This window comes from Balearica regulorum, chromosome 7 (assembly GCF_011004875.1).
Source record: "Balearica regulorum gibbericeps isolate bBalReg1 chromosome 7, bBalReg1.pri, whole genome shotgun sequence".
NCBI lineage: Eukaryota > Metazoa > Chordata > Aves > Gruiformes > Gruidae > Balearica > Balearica regulorum.
The window spans coordinates 7,784,926-7,800,384 of NC_046190.1; the positions used below are offsets into that span (position 1 = coordinate 7,784,926).

At 43.8% G+C, this 15,459-nt stretch overlaps 2 long non-coding RNA genes across 5 annotated transcripts in view; one reads left to right on the forward strand and one right to left on the reverse strand.

Moving 5' to 3' along the window:
- Nucleotides 1–1,301, reverse strand: part of LOC142602554 (uncharacterized) — a 30,525-nt gene extending 29,224 nt beyond the window's left edge. For all 4 annotated transcript variants that reach the window (XR_012836300.1, XR_012836299.1, XR_012836298.1 and 1 more), the window contains exon 1: nucleotides 964–1,301. This is a non-coding gene — a long non-coding RNA (uncharacterized LOC142602554). The remainder of the gene's footprint in view (nucleotides 1–963) is intronic.
- LOC142602557 (uncharacterized) lies at nucleotides 1,134–3,300 on the forward strand. Its single transcript, XR_012836305.1, has 3 exons — nucleotides 1,134–1,331; nucleotides 2,020–2,210; nucleotides 3,128–3,300. It is a non-coding gene; the product is annotated as an uncharacterized LOC142602557 (long non-coding RNA).
- Nucleotides 3,301–15,459: the final 12,159 nt, after the last annotated feature.

Genomic DNA, 15,459 nt, shown 5'->3' on the forward strand with positions numbered 1-15,459 from the left:
CTCCATGACATCATTGAGGAAAGTTGGACTCGGTGTAAGTTCATACGTTTACCCCTGGCTCTCCGGGTTGGTAAAACACTGAAATCCTCCGATGAAAACTGCCTTAAAAATACAAAATGTTCTCGTGACTCAGGTTCACTCTTTGTTTGGGTACAGATTCAACATCTCACTTCCTCGGCTTATGAGACAGGTTGTTATTACAACGCTCTTTCCTACCTCCTAACACCTACTTAAACAGAAATCACTTCTTCTGCTCTCACATTCAGGGCACAGCAATCTATTTAAACTTTCCTTTCGACATGAAGGAAATCATTAAAATCAACCTCAATCCCTCTCCCCCTGAGGGACTGCTGTCTTGTTAGACCAAAGCTCTACAAGTAGAGCCTACAGCATGTCTTTAACTTCGCTTTTCTTAGGAAAGACCTCAGCTTTTGGGAGTGAACAAACTTCTCTGAAGCCATGAGCAGCATGGGAGAGCAACGGCATGGGGGGAAAGAGAAGTTCTCCTCCCCAAGGAGCAGTTTTAATATGCCTGAAGAAGGCAATTAAGACGTCAGATGGAGGCTTTAGCACCATGTAATATGTGACACCCTTCATCACGTAATCACTGTATTGAGGGAAAGCAGAGAATTATCAGCTGTGTTTATATAATCAAATTTGAGAATACCTTATACCCATTTCATGCAAGCATAAGTGGCTACATAACCTGTAAGGCACTAGAGGTCTGTTTTGCTAAGTTTTCTCCCTATGGTCGTAACTTTTCCTCCCTATATGTAATATTTAAGCTACAGTCATCCAGGTCAGTGATAGAAAACTGTTATTTTCAAATTCCCACATCTGTAGAGGTGGCAGGTTGAATTAGTACCAGGATGGGGTCAGAATGGCACTGAGGCCAGTAGACACCCACCCAACACCCCCAGCACACACACACACACACACACACACACACTGGGCACTTCTTACCTTGCCTTACACAAGCCTGAGGGTCCACAGCCACCAAACCCAGATGTGTTCCAGAGATCTGTTAGTGCACACACTAAAGAGCATATTTATGACACCACAAATATTTAAGTGTGGTCTCTGCAAGTGGGAGGAGAAACTGCTCTCTCTCCAAAAGCTTTTGGCCACAGGATTTCCCTGTCTTGCCAACCTCCGTGCATCCCCCTGAAGCTGTGGGTTTGGTGGGAAGGCCTCAGATAATCATCTGGCATCTTTCATAACGCTCATAAAAAGAGCTGGTGAGAACTCCTTACATATCATCATACGTATTTGAGTTTCCACGGGACAAAGCGACACTTCCAGGAAAGGAAGGAGAAAGCATGCAGTCGGTGGTAAGGCGTTCAGGGAGTCATCTGCCAGGCGATGGAGTGGGGAAGGATCCTGCCAATGTCTCGGAAAGGTCTGGCCAGCTCTTTCCCTCTTTGCTTTCTTGTTAGGAAAATTCAACTTTACTAGCCTAATACATAGTGTGATTGTGAAATGAAGCTGATGAAAAGACGATTTGAATTTGGTACTCAGTCTCCTGGTTTGGACTGATAAATGGCTTTCCTGCAAAATGCTGCTTTACAGAATGGTCACCTTTTCCCCTAGCCTGAGCGAGAGCCAAACTGAGCCTCTGCAGAATCGAAATGACCCTTGTCCCAAAGTTTGTATCTTAGCTGAAAACAAGGGGGGTTCCCTCCCTCAGGCTGAGCGGGTCATTACTCTGCGAGTAATCCTACCAAAACCAATGGGACTGGTGGAGCTGAAAGATGTACTGGCATGGCACAAAGGTCGCTGGCTTTGGTTCCAAAGATCCACTCGCTGTGTTTATTTCTGTGTTAAAAAGCTTTCAACCCTATAGGCATTGTAATGTATTGGGACTGAGGTGCAATGGCTGAGCTTTGCTGACTGCTTGGCTGTCCCAGGGTACATAAAGAAATTCCTGAAGAATGGAACAATTTTGGCCAAAATGGCATTTTGTTTCTTCTAGTTGTTTTTTTTCTTTCTTTCTTTTTTAATTTTTCTTCCTCCCTCCAGCCAAACTCCCAGCCACACTGGCAAAGTGAACTGTACATCACTGGATGCCCTGTCTTAAAAAAGAAAGTAGCTTTTCTATCAGCAGAGGAAAAAGACGGATCCTACGTGCATGGTCTTGCTGCTTCTTTTTCTGAGCAAAGTTCGCTGATTAAGTGACATACCTGCTCTGTATACCCTCTCTGCTGTTACATGTGAGTTCTTCTTTCATTTCCCATGCCGTTAATACAGCTCTGCACGTAATGCCATTTCCCCATGGCATTAATGTGGCTCCACATGTAAGGAAATAGGAGGCAAAGATGAGCTGTGCAGAAGACCTCCTTGGGTTATCCTTTCGCTCTCACTGAAACAGGTTGGAAATTTCAGAGAGGAAATTTTTATGCTGGCAAAATGCCAGACTGATTAAATCAAAATGAACATCCCAGCAGAAATCAGACGAGTTTCTCAGGTTACCGATGAGCTCAGTGGGCTGGTAGGCTGCTACAGAGCTAGTGACATGGAGAGCCCCAGCTCAGTCCCGTTAGATCCACAGCTCCGTTAGATAACCGGGTGTTAGGCACTGCTATCTTTATCTGGCTATGTCACTGCAAGGAATTCATCAAGCTGATGTAATCCATACCGGACAAAGATCCTGGCTTGGGTGAGGAGGCTGTAAGGTCACGCTCTGCTCCTCGAGAGCCTGTAATGGAGCTCAGGAAACCCGAAGCTCAGAAGATCTCTGCTTTTGAAAATACCTGCACTACCCTGAACAACACCCCACCACAAACTGGTTCACAAGGCGAAGATACCAATTCCAAAAATTACATTCAAAACACTTCAAGGTGGCAAGGAGGAACTCAAAGGCAGTGATTTTGGGCTGCCCATAACAACTTAATTTCACCTTGTGCATAAAATCAGCTCTCCATCCCTCTAGCTGTCTGGTCCTGTTTGTTCTCCTCCCAGGCTGTCATCCAGTCTGTAAATGGCTTGGGGACCCCTGCCTGCCTAAAGGGGATAAATCTTGGAAGAGTCCAATTATTAATCTCTAGAAGTCTCTACTGAGTATATATGATTTCTCTTTCAATTTTCTTTCTTAAAAATAGATTAATAGTTTTATCCCCTTGTTTTTCAGCTTGAGGCAGGAAATCTAACATAAATTTTCAGCTTGAATGATGAAAGTTTAGTGAAGCTATACTTAATGGGAAATAGGACCTTCTCCTGGGAAGCGCTGAGCAGCCTTGGCCTGAGGTGGGACTCAGGCGGTACAGGGTGGACCGGCAGAGCGTTCAGCAGACGACTTCACCGGTCAGGCTGGTGAGTGGTGTCAGACCCTCCTGAGCACTGCATTGAGTATGTAAATGTATACGATCTGCCCTGAGGTCTCAGGGAAGCAAGGCTGATTCCTGGTTTCATGATGTTTTCTATGTGATTGTTCCAGAATCTCCTTAACTTCCCTTTTCTCCCCATAAATCCCCAGTGTGTCGTCCAAATCCAAATTTATGTCATCTTCTCTCTTTCCTCCCCAGTGCCCCATTTCATCTGTTCCTGTCAGATTGCCTCCCCTCTTGTCTGTGGGGATGCCAGCAAAGCAGAGCAAAGATATCACAGAAAAGAATCTTTCAGTCCTCTCATGTTTGCTACCTCCTTTATTGCAAGGTTTCAGAAGCAGACCCACCTCTCACCTGATATCTATGCAAGTACCTGACGCAGTGGGGTGGATCTATAGAGACCTCATCTTTAGTGACCTCGCAGGTGCTTTGTCTCTACTGCTTTTTAAAATTTATAATACCTGGGATCAGTCTTTTATCCCCAAGAAAATAAGCAGATCTGCACTGTTTCCATAGAAGAAGCAGGGAAAGAGGATGGTGATGAGCTGGCACTGAACACCAGCCCCAGGAAAGCATGGAGCAGGGTCCCAGCACCCACAACTGCCTCTTGGGGTCCTAGCACCCACAGCTGCTTGCCTCCTGCATTCCCCTAGATCATGAGCCCAGGCTGCACAGACATGCTCCGGCTCCACGCTGGCCTTGACATGGTGTCATCACTCTAGAGGCTGCAGTTTCTTCTCCTTGATCCTGAGGTCTCCTCCCGGATGAGAGGAAGTTGTCTGGCAGTGCCAGAAAACAGTCCACGCGTGTACTCCTTTGCACTTACAGACAAGGTGACAGGCGTGCTATGCTGACTTAGGAAAATGAGCTGACAAGTTCTCATAAACAATAATAATAAGGAAAATAATACTTCATTTTCTCCAAATTAGGAGAGGTTTTTGTTTTGCTCTCATAAAAATATGCTGGTCCTCTGAAACGGATCAGTAGTGACATCCAGTGGCCACAAACTGAGACAGCGATAACAATTTTGGGTTGTAATAGAGTGGTCTGGATTTACCACTAGTTACATGCATCCTAAAAATGTTCTGTATGCAAAAAAAGGCATACAGTTTTTCTAAGTACCACTGTCCAGGGAGTGAAGAAAAACACTATATCCACCCAGATCATCTTTTTGAGGGCTAGTGCAACAACTTCTTGTCCTTGGAGCTATTGCTCTGCTCTGACCCACATCATGAAGTATGTTCCTTTCGTTAGGGCTGGCCTTTGGAAGAAGCTTAATTCACTCAACAAGGTATTTTGAAGTGAGTTAAAGGTGTTATGGAAGAACTTGGGTTGCCTATGCAGCTTGGCAGTTTATCAGTTTTTTCAAAGGGCTTTGTGAGTCTCAGAAAGTTTCTATTTATCTGCTCAGCTTCTTAGGCTTCTGTCAATGCTGTCAGAGCAAAGGGGCGATGTGCACTGCACAGAGTTGTACGGATTTCGTGGTTTGTGTATGATGGGGTGAGAGAACTACTAATAATGCTTTTTTTTTTTTTTAAAGAGAAATGTGTATGAAATACAGTTTCCCAGCACAGACACCGACTAAAACTTTTGTAGCATTATTTCCAGAGATTTGGAAATGGCCGCTAGATCTAGGTAGTCCAAATCTAACTTGGCAATCCTACATCATGAGTGATTTTTTTCTACATCCTGATTTTTTTTTCTTTTCTTATTATGTTATCACGGTATTCCAACCCACAATGTGCTAAATATGGCAAAGCACATACTTCAGGCATCCAAATAGCTCCCTGACCTTGAGCAAGCAGACACAGGAGCACTGTCTTGGATTGCAGCCACCCTGCTTCACTTCTCGCTGATCCAGGGTTGCAGACTGACTTAGCTCCTGATGGGGAATATGCACGGGGCCACTGATGGGTGAATCAGCTGGTTTGTACGATTCGAGAAACTTGGAGAAGAACTTGCTTCTCTTTCTCGATGTGTTAGAAAAATACCAACCAGCCCAGCATGTGGTCAGGAGAAGAGCCCAGCGTGAGCCAGGCATGGAATATTTTTTACTGACTAAATGTGCACTAGGAAATACTCAGCTCTCCCTCAGAGACAATAGGCTTTTCTTCAGTAAAGTGCTGACGCTGTGACTCCATAAAGCAAATCCTCAGTAAAATATTGTTTCGCACTTGATCTCACTCGCGATTTAAGAAGTTAAATTTACACCCTCTCTGACAGCCTCGTGCCTCTCGCTCAATTCTAATCTGAAGCGACTGCTGCGGTTCAGTTCAGGGTTGGGAGACATAATCAAGTCACTGTTGGTTGCAGAGTTACTGTGTGTTCATCGAGGCTGGGGGTTCAACCACATGCATACTTCTAGACCCTCACAAACACATGGCAAAAATGCATTATCTTAAATCTTTTTTTTTTCCCCCCCTGACATTTAAATGAACACATTTTCTCCCAAATATGTGACAGGCCGAGAGCATCTGGCTCCACTGATGCTCAGTAACTCATTACACTGCAGGAGCTCACTCATTTTAGAGCCCTAGGCTTTGGTAATGCTTTTGCCTGGTTTATGGCACTGGTGTACTTGATTTGAGCTTGAGCCAGGGTATTATATTTAGGCGCTTGAGCAACAAATTTTGCACGGAGATCCAAACCTTTAATTCTCAGCTACGGGAAGCATTGGAGTAAACCCCCTGCTCATTACTCATTGTTAGCATTTAGAATATGGATGCTTCAAGGAATGACAAAACGTACAGGGTCTGAAAACACGTATTGAAGCTAAAAAGCAGAGGCACATAAGCCAACCTTTCAGATCCTGCTGATGCTCTGTCTGAGATAGCCGCCTGGTAAAACATCCTACTTGTCTGTTTAGGACAGCTGCTTATGGACATTTTGATGACTGACATTTCTGGCATGTCACTTTTTGTTTTGTGATTGTCAGGATGGCTGTCGTTTCTCTCCTTCCATTTCTTGTAATGCTTGTTTACCTACTTGGTAATGCTTAGTCCCTTTTTGGGATTAAAAGATGCTAAGGCTACAAATTGGACACAGATGGCAGCAAGCTCCTATTATTTAACGGTAAAGCACCAAACACATACAACTATTTATACTCAGCTAGTACTTACAATCATATGGTAGATCATTCATATTAATTTCTAACAGAGATGAGTATCTTCAGAAAATCCAGATTCTGGTCCTTTCAGAAAATTTTAGGATGACTAATAGTGCAGCTGTAAAATTACCATCTCTCTCTTGTGCTGAACAGACCAAGAAGTTCGTCATTATAGAATCACAGAATGGTTTGGGTTGGAAGGGACCTTAAAGATCATCTAGTTCCAACCCCCCTACCGTGGGCAGGGACACCCTCCACTACACCACGTTGCCCAAAGCCCCATCCAACCTGGCCTTGAACACTTCCAGGGATGGGGCCTCCACAGCTTCTCTGGGCAACCTGTGCCAGGGCCTCACCACCCTCACAGGGAAGAATTTCTTCCTAATATCTCATTTAAATCTCCCCTCCTTCAGGTTAAGGCCATCACCCCCTGTCCTATCACTCCATGCCCTTGTAAACAGTCCCTCTCCAGCTTTCCTGTAGGCTCCTTCAGGTACTGGAAGGCTGCTATAAGGTCTCCCCAGAGCCCTTTCTGCAGGCTGAACAAGCCCAACTCTCTCAGCCTGTCTCCATAGCAGAGGTGCTCCAGCCCTCTGATCATCTTTGTTGCCTCCTCTGGACTCTCTCCAACAGCTCCATGTCTGTCTGGTACTGGGACCCCAGAGCTGGACGCAGTACTGCAGGTGGGGTCTCATGAGAGCGGAGTAGACGGGAAGAATCACCTCCCTCGACCTGCTGGTCACGCTGCTTTTGATGCAGCCCAGGACATGGTTGGCTTTCTGGGCTGCAAGCGCACACTCCTGGGTCATGTTGAGCTTCTCGTCCACCAACACCCCCAAGCCTTCAGGGCTGTTCTCTATTCATTATCTAGTCTGATTCCTGCTAAGGAAAGTAAGCAGTGCCTTAGTCTCCACAGATGCTCTGAGGACCTATGTGAGTCATCACCTGGGTACCCCGCTGTTATGGGATGGGAAACATCCTATCAGCCAGGAGAGAGTGAACAGATTACCACTACCAGATGTCAGGATAATGTTTGAGAAAAACATCAGACTGCAAGGGAGGAGTTAAAAATGGAAAGATTTATGTCATCGGTGCCAGGTTGGGTGACAGAGCAGGTTGGAAAGAAGGAAAGGAATAAGTGAGAATACTGGTCTCTAGCAGAGTCTTTATGAGGCAGTGTAAGTCTAGCAGGGTTAATAGAAAGCAATAGGATTAAACTTGGCTGAATTCAGAGCAAATAGTGAGGTTTGCTTCCTCAGAGGTTTGTGATTTGTAGGTTTGGCAGTTCACTAAGCAATGAAACCTTAAAAGGGGTGGTTAGAGTTATTGCTACTATTATTATTATTAATCTTTCAAATCCCTTGCAAGGATACAGTCCTTAGGTGATCCACTTGCAGAAGAGGTAATATGTATGTAGGGTGGCTGCTGGCTGAAAAGAAAAAAAGATTGTGGACTGGACATATAGTGCTGCACTGTCTTGGAGCGTGGTGTATTTCTGCTTGAGTGCCTTGGTCTTTCTCCAAGACTTGAGATCGCTGGCACCATGGGGAAGGATCCACAACAGCTACCTGCTACTGGAGATACAGGGCATATAGATTTAGACCTTACTACATGTGAAAGGGAACTGTTTGTATAATCAGCAACTGTTGGCTGTATGTCCACTTTTTTTTTTTTAAATTCCTGTAGCAAGAAATAAAGGTGTAACCCCTTGGTCTTCCTAGAAATTAAGTTTTGTTGGAGGAAAATAGAGTTTTATTTCTTTCCTGACAACTTCTCCCCCCCTCAAGGTAGATTAATACTGTAGCGTTGCCCTAATCCATTGACAAGGCCAGCTTGTGTTGAGCATGGTTGAAACAATAAAACTCTGTTGGTATCTGGTCTCATGAAGGCACTTGCAAGGCAAGTACCAGGCCAAAGTAAGGGTGACTATTAGCAATACAATCATCTCAGGAAGGCTGGAGCTTGCCCTTTGCCTCATGCTGCTAAACTTACCACTAAAAAAGAAAATAGCATCTATAGAAGTAGAAATAATACTTGACCTGTTGCTTTTTTTCCCCTATAGGATTTCAGCATTCCTGTGCTGGAAAGTAGGGCCACTTTACACACTGGAAATCCAAACAATGTATAAGGATATATATAAGGGGAGCAACTACTCTGACTACTCCACTGACCCTAAGTCTGTCCTGCAGCTCACATAAAAGGACCAACCCAGCTCCCAGTGAAGATGTATGAGAAATACAGAGGGACTGTAAGATACAAAACTTATTCTAAAAAAAAAAGAAATAGTGCATCTGTCCAGAAAAGTCTCAGCTATTGAGACAACCAGGAAATAGGTTACTTGCTCGGTGGTGGTGCCACCACAAGAAGTGGATCCCAAAGGGGAGTGGTGGTGACTGCATTCAACGCTCAATTTAAGTGGAGCTCTCCCAGGCTGTTCTGAATACAAACAAGTGTAATGTTTGCTGGCTTTTATTTTCTCTCAGCTGTCCTCTTAGAACCTCTCTAGAAAAGAATTCATTGTAGCTTTACTTACCTACAGTGAGGGAACTCAACTGAGTGGTGGGAAATGTACTCGCACTCTTCAAAAATTGTTAAAAAATGTGGGTTGCACTCCCTGGTGATGGTAACAGTTGCATCATTAACCACAGATGAAGAAAAGTCATCCGATGCTGCATATTTTTATGCATGAGGTAAAGTCTCCTTCTGCTGATTCTAGCTCAGAGGGGGGTTAATCTGGGGGCAAAAAAGGAAGAAGCTGAAAGTCTTCTTCATCGTAATGATTGCTTGAGTTTGCCTACACAGCTACAAAGCTTTCCTGTTAACATCAATACGTAGTAGTGAAACCAATCATTTAGACAAGATATAATGGCATATTATTGCCTGTGAAGGAATTGCTTTTAGGTTTTCCAGTATTCCTCTGTTGCTAGATTTAGTATCACATTACAGGAAGCCTGACTGGACAAACCTTGGCAAGATCTAATGATCTCATGTTCTTTGCTGCTGTTTTACAGGCTGACGTGCAGATGCTGATCAGTTTTGGAGAAAGTATGGGCTGGCTTTGCATCTTTAGCTATTTAAAAAGAATTAAGTTTTAGAGGCCTATATCCTGGAAAACCTGTGAGGATGAAGCTTGAGACTGTATTTTGTCTCTTCAAGCCAAGAATACTCCTGAGTCTCCAGAAGAAGCTGTAAAAAGCATCATGGATTTTTATTGTGCTGGTTAGTCAGTGAGGCTTTTAATGCCACAGGAAATCCGAGCGATGCAGCTATGAGTCTCCTTGTAGTTAACTACGGAGGCACATAAGTAATGCCCTGGAAGAATATATTCCAGGCTTAGTTGAAAAACAAAACAAAAAAACAAAACAAAAATCACCAACAAAAAAACCTTAGAAAATGAAATCACAAACCCCAGTATCTACAAGATGAGAAAATAGAGGGCTCCCTCCATTCTTACCTACATGAAAACATCTTTTCTTTGATCATGACCATCCTCTATGTGCTTTTTCATCCACCCAGCTGTGTTAGTCTGTTAGGCTGTTTAGCAATAGCCTGTTTGGATCTACGTGTCCAGCAAAATCTTGCAAGTTACTCCTTGGCATCTTTATTGCATTTACAAATAACAGGCTATAGTTATCAAATTCTCCACCTCCCACTTCATCATAGTGCACAAGAACATACGCACTGTCTGCCAGATCAACCCAGGACTTAATTTCCTTAGATGAGCTAATCAGCAAACAGGCGCCAGCTAAAGCAGATGAACCAAGGCAATCTCAAAAAAGTCAGTGGAAGTTTTGTTCTCAGACAAAAATAAATAAAAAGAAATGCATGATATTTATCGAGCATGGAATCATCAGATGCTAAGCATCAGATATTGCAAATTCTCACCATCCACCACAAATTCTGGACTAGAGAAGCACTCAGTACATTAGTGGTACTGCTGCAACTATTAACAGGTGGGTCCCATGCGTAAGCAGTGGGCTACGGAAAGGAGATGTGCTTGCATGAAGATAAACATTCCTCAGAAAAGCTGTGAACTCAAACTCTTAATGGCTACCAAGAATCATTTTTATATTGTTTACCAAAACACAGTGTTTCTAAATGCTTGTCTATTAGAAAAGGGTACTTTGTGTTGTCGGTAAATGGGATAACAAGGAAGTGTGAAAGATGAGTCACCAAACCACAGGGAAAGAAAACGTAGTGTGAACAACCGCAGCACCCTCACTTGCCCTGTGGTCCTTCGGTAGAGCGTAACGCAGTTTCCTGCAGCCGTGGCCTCCAACAAGAGCTATGTGCGGATGAAGGTTAAGGACACTTACTTCAGCTGCCCCAGATATGTCTTCAAGACCAAGTTATCTAAACAGCTTGTAATTTAGGAAGTACATTTATCCTGATCTAACAGGTGTGACTTGAAGGTTGAAGAGCTAAGCTCCATCTTCTCATAGGATTCAGGTGACAACATACCTTCTGGGGATGTGAAGCAACTCGGCTGAGGTCTGTGGTGAGAGCTAGGGCAGGAGTCCTGGCACAGCTGTCCAACAGGGCTGTCCTTCCCTCCATGTCTGGTATCCAAATTGTTACAATACTCTCCTTGAATGTTGAAATGGGGCAGATTCAAAGCAAAAACATCCAGGAAGTTGGGTAAGTTGAGCCCAGACACAGAGTAACACAGGAGCAAAACACTGAGCCAGAACTATGAGTAGGGAGGGAAAACATGGCTCAGCTGCTGAATTCTGACCAAAACCTATTTCTGTAGGTAACACTTGTGTAAAAAAAACCAAAAAAACACAACAGCAAAACAAAACACAAAATGCAAACCAACCACAGACCGTGATATTACTGCTAACGCTACCAAAAGTTAAAAGTGGGGGAAGTAGAAGGGAAAAGTTAATGGTGTGTGGTAGAGCAGCAATAACTTGTTTTTAAATCTTCATTGCATCTGTGACCTCCTCCTTCACCTAAATTTGAACCTGTGCTCGCTCTCAATGGCACCTATCTTTTGTCAAGTGAACAGTCTCCCTGGTAAATGCATCTTTCCAATAAAAGATGCTAAAAAGAAAGCTCTGTGGGAAGAGTCACACTGATGAGAGTAACTGTAGGAAGCAAAGAACTTGGCCTTGTGGAAAAGCAGTATCTTCACTGTTCTGAGAGGGTTTCATAAATAACTTGGCATATACTTTGAAAATGTCCTTGACAGTGCCCTTTTAACCAACAAGAAAGCAGGCGAGCTCATGTTACAGCATCAGATACGCCGAGCAACTGGTGCGGAGGAAGTATTAATGCCCACAAATCTCCTGTGTAAAATCAAACAGAGACAATTACCTTGGTTATGAACCATGATGGTGTAACAGGCTTCAGCTAGCAGCCTGTCCAGCTGCTCTTTGGCACCGATCCTGAACGGACCTTGCAGGTGGTCCTAAATCTTCAGATACTTTCCTCCTCCCTCAGCCGCTTGGCTAGTAGCCCTGCCGATTACATCACGCGTCCACAGAGCTGCTGGTGGCTGCCCTTTTCCGAGAGACACGGGCAGCTCCGCCAAATTGCCACTGACAGGCACTCTCCCAGCCTTTCCCAGCGGAGGGTGTAAGTCAAGGGGGGATATAGTCCCGAAGGAGGAGAACTTCCTAGACCATCGCCATTCAGAACAGAGCTGTAACTAGCTGAAGAAATCTGTGCTCCCTTCCCAAGAGAAGGGACAGAGAGGAACCCCCAAATATACGAGCTCCCCTCACCCCAGGCAATTCTGTTGCCCGCGTATCTCTCTTAACGACCTCAGGCCTCCCCTGAAGAGCTTTAGCACTGGATAGAGCTTACTCCTTTTACCTATCCACGGACACCCTGTCCTTGACAAGGCCTGTCGTCAAACCCCCTGCTCATTTCTTTCCTGCCATCCTTCTTACCATGTAATTCGTACATGTTTACTTGCCATTCTCTTCCCCTGCCTTTGACATCCTTTGTGCCTAAGCTGCTCCAGAGATCGAGCAGAGGCGTGTGTATATTAATAGAGCAGGTAACGGATGAGTACACTCTCATGCTCCCTGGCTCGTGCTCCCTCCAAAGTAGATCATTTCGGCATGGTACAAACAGTATTGCCAGACTACGTTTTAAGCATTTAAGCTAATGAAAAAAAATATTAGCATCTCAGAAGTCTATTAACAAACTTAAGAGGATTGTTTTTTTGTTACCCAGTATGTGTTTTTATATATTATTAATGAAATCCAAGAGTTTTGCTGTATATGCCTCTATTACTCCCATATCACTCCTGTGTATGGTGATGTTTAAATTATTCCTATTATTGGCCCTTGCTAGTTGTCTCTTAGGAAGTTAACAACGAAAAAGAGCTCTCTGGTCCTTCCAGAAATGAAGCCCCACTACCATGCCAAGCACAGGGCTGAGCTTAGCCCGCTCCCTGCCTGTTTTACCTGCCTGAAATCTGCATTCCCCCCTGCAAACTGCCTTCTACAGGGGTGAGAAACCAGGGGAAAGCTGCAGGATTACCCCAAGATAACAAAGAAAAATGCTGGGTACGAGGTGGTCTGGGAACCCACGCCAGCCTGAATTGGGTCTTTACACTGGAATCAGCAGGGGATGAAGCTCTGGGGAAACAGGTCTGAAGGAGGGTAGGCAAGAAAAACCCACATGCTGCTTCATTTCTCAGAAGAAATATTATTGTCCTTCCTGCTCCTCCTCCAGAAGCAGCCATTTCTGATCCCTGAGATAAACCCAACTGTTTTCTGTTGTTCTGCCTCTCTTAACCAAGCGCTGCTCCCGCAGCGGCTCCTCCGCTGCAGCACCCGCGGCAGCGTTCACGGGGGCTCGGCGAGCTGCCTTCCAGCCTCCTCTTCCTCCTCCTCCTCACCACCTTACCTGCTAACTCTGCCTCCCCAGCCCCGCTCCCGAGCATGATGGGACTCCCCAGCCTCTCGTTTTCTACCCTTTTTCCATTGCTTGTGTGCTGCCAGTTTGGGGGATCTTTGGCCACAATCTGCTCAGTCTTTCCTTGTTAGATCCTTTCTACTCCTGCACCCCTTCCTCCTCCTCCCAAGAGGAGAGGGAGCTCTTACAGGTTCATTTTCCAGACCAGCTGCGTGTTGATAAATAATTATGCAATATTTAGTGGATATTTACTGACTGCAAAGGAAAGCAAGCCTGCCGTGATCTGCGGAAAAACAAGGCAGGGATCACCTTTTCAAGCCTCGACAAAGGAGTTTTGTTGGATGACGAGCTCACGGCAGCATCTGCAGTGGAAACAGTTAATAGTTGTATTTAAAAAAACATGAACGTGAGACTAAGGTAGAACATTTAAAAATAACTGTTCTTAATGTTGCTACGGAGACCTTTATTATAGCCATTGTACGTGATGTGCATTGATTATTTTCCACGTAGGTAACATTTCTCTCTCGGACTAGTAGAAGCTGACAGTACTCCCACTTGTACGAGATGGTACATAGGAACATACAGGTCATGAAACTGAACAACAGTTGAGAGGAGGTTTACTCAGTTTTTCAACCTAAAAATTTGTAGATGTGCAGTTTTAGCACTCCATTAACAGTTTTTCGCCCTTGCAGATATCCCTTGTTTAATACATTCTGCTTTTTCTACACCAGAAGCGCTTAGGATCATTGTAACTGGGGTGATAAACACAGCAATCCTATTATAAAAATAAGGGCTATCATTCATATGGCTGGCAGAGCATGCATCTGGAGCTCCCCCAGTTAAATCTGAGTAGTTTCAGCAGATGGCATTCAAACAAAAACTGTATTGACTGCATTAAAGATTTTATTTGTCTTTAAGCCTAGTTGATTAAGCCACAGTACTGAAGGCAGAAAATGTATTGCTGGTGCTCATGTAGTTACATGGGCTGCTTTTTTTAAATGCTTTTGAGAAAACGTTGCTGATCAAAAGCAGTTAAGTCAAACTCTTGGCAAAAAACCTCCAAGTTTTCATTACCATATTCTAAGCTTTACTCATTCCAATAAAAATAACAGTATTTGGAAACGCAGCCCTCACAGAAGTTCAGTTTCACTTTTTATATGACAGTTTTCATCTTCCTGGCTTTTTTTTTTTTTTTTTTCCCTAATATTGACTCGGATTAAATAACCTTGTACAGATGACAAATTTTAGCAGAAATTATTCAGGAAGTCAAGCTTCTTTAGAGCTTATTTCAGAGACGTTTTAAATTTCATATTGAAAATATTTACTTCAGTTTTTCCATTTGTTAGACGGAGAGCTCAATAAGTAAATTCAAACAGAAGTGTAAAGGCTGCATTTCAGGCAGCTGTGGTTTTAGAGACACGCTTCTAAAATTATTGGAATAACTGAAAAGTTGTAGGCTGGTAGTGGGAGGAATTCCTAATTTGCTGCGATACTGAGGACAAGTTTCTCACTTGTTTTAGCCTGCAGACTAGAATTTCACCTTCTCAGTCAATCCAGTATCCTCAGCATTGCCGAGTGCCCGCGAAAAAAGAATGGAAATTGAACAGAACCAAAACTGTATGAATATCCATGAGTTTTGCCTTCTGGCTTAATGACGCTACAAGAGTACAGTTTGTCCGAAAATGGGGAAATTATTCTTCAGGGAATTTGATTTTTTTTTTTCCTTGCCATTAGTTTGGAAGTGAACATGAAGAACACTGATTCAAATCCCATTTCTGCCGGAGGTTTTTATCTATTTTTATTGATAAACCAAATATTAGAACAACCTCCCATCCCTAATATTTTTTGTAATTATTTTTCTTAATTATTTTGGATACTTTCCTTGTGTAGGCAGTTCACTCAGCCCATTCCCCTGCAGTGTCTTATGCTCAAACTAGGTAGAAAGCGTGAAAAAGTTATGGCCCAGACTCAGTGCCGAAGGATAAGGCCAGATCTTTTTGTTACTACAGAGATACGACAGTTTTCCAACTTGCATAATGTTTGTGAAACTATGAGTTGCTTCTGTCCTTTCAAATGTCACTTTTTGAGTGTGAAACATGAGGTCGTGTTTCTGGGTAAGTTTAAATTTGGCTGGTGTCTGCCTTGCTCTGAACAGAC